This window comes from Phocoena phocoena, chromosome 9 (genome assembly GCF_963924675.1).
Source record: "Phocoena phocoena chromosome 9, mPhoPho1.1, whole genome shotgun sequence".
Taxonomy (NCBI): Eukaryota; Metazoa; Chordata; class Mammalia; order Artiodactyla; family Phocoenidae; genus Phocoena; species Phocoena phocoena.
This window is the reverse complement of record NC_089227.1, coordinates 84,371,308-84,372,970: the sequence shown is the minus strand read 5'-3', so window position 1 is coordinate 84,372,970 and position 1,663 is coordinate 84,371,308. Positions and strand designations below refer to the sequence as shown.

Here is a 1,663-nt window from a genome sequence, read left to right as displayed (position 1 = left end):
TTGCGATACCTCCAACTTTGTTCTTCTTTCTCAAGGTTGCTTTGACTATTCAGGGTCTTCTGTGGTTCCATACAAACTTTAGGATTTTTTCCTATTTCTGTGAAAAATGCCATTAGAATCTTGATAGGGATTGCATTGAATCTATAGATGGCTTTGGGTAGTATAAACATTTTAACAATATTAATTGTTCCAATTCATGAACACGAGATATCTTTCAATTTGTGTCTTCTTCAGTTTCTTTTATTAATGTCTTATAGTTTTCATTGTATAGGTCTTTCATCTCCTTGGTTAATTTATTTCAAGTATTTTATTGTTTTTGATGCTACTGAATCAAAATGATTGTTTACTTCTTTTTCAGATGTTTTGTTGTTAGTGTATAGAAATAATTGATTTTTGTATGCTGATCTTATATCCTGCAACTTTACTGAATTTGTTGATTAGTTCCAACAAACAGTGTTTTGGTTGAGTCTTTAGGGTTTTCTGTATATAGGATCATGCCATCTGCAAATAGTGACAGTTTTACTTTTTGCTTTCTGATTTGGATGACTTTCATATCTTTGGCCTAGTTGCTCCTAAGTAGGACTTCCAGTACCATATTGAATAAGAGTGGTGAGAGTGGGCACCCTTGTCTCATTCCTGATCTTAGAGGAAAAGCTTTCAACTTTTCACTGATGAGTACAATGTAAGCTGTGGGTTGATCATATTTGCCTTTATGATGCTGAGGTATGGTCTTTCTGTACCAAATTTGTTGAGGGTTCTAATGATGAAAGGACGTATTTTGTCAAAAGCCTTTTCTGCATCTATTGAGATTATCATATGATTTTTATCTTTCATTCTTTTAATATTGTATATCACATTTGCCTATGTTGAACCATCCTTGCATCCCAGAGATAAATCCCTCTTGGTCATGATGTATAACGCTTTTTTTTTTTTTTGGCATATGGAAATTTATTACTATCATGTTTTCATCATCAAAACTTATGATCTTGGTCTTTCCTTCCTGCCTTTGTATAAGGCCAAAAGAGAGACATTGGCTATTTTGACAACCTTAAAGCGGACTCCAGGAATGTCACCAACAGCATGACCTTTGCGACCAAATCCAGCAACCAGAACTTCATCATTTTCCTCAGTAAAATTCAAACAACCATCATAGGGTACAAAGGCTGTGATTTTTTTTGCCATTCTTGATGAGCTGAATCCTGACACCCTTCCTGATGGCAGAATTTGGCTGTTTGGCTTCAATCCTACTTTTTAAAACACACTTCCCTTGGCATTAGAAGCACCTCCAAAAGGGTTGGCCTTCAGGACTGTGCCCAAATGGGCTTTCTTGTACTGTTTATCATGCCACTTCTGGTCTCATTGGTGGCTACAGAGCTTCCTCACAGTACGAAGACTGCGACACTTGCCCATCCTGCCGGTGCCATGGGCCTGAACGAAAGAGTATAACCCTTTTAATGTGTTTCTGCTCTAGGTTTTTGCTTTGTTGTTGCCATGAGGCTTACACGAGACTTCTCAGAGGTAACACAGTGCATTTTAATTTGAGAGCAGCTTGACTTCAGTCATCTATGAAAGTTTCACCCTTTTACTTCTCTGTTTTTATATTTTCGATGTTGCATTTTTATATTGCATATTCATTAACACATTATGGTAACTATTATTACTT

At 36.3% G+C, this 1,663-nt stretch overlaps 1 pseudogene; it reads right to left on the bottom strand.

Annotated features, from left to right (window-relative positions):
- Positions 1-978: 978 nt before the first annotated feature.
- Positions 979-1,410, bottom strand: LOC136128365 (small ribosomal subunit protein uS12-like; annotated as a pseudogene).
- Positions 1,411-1,663: the final 253 nt, after the last annotated feature.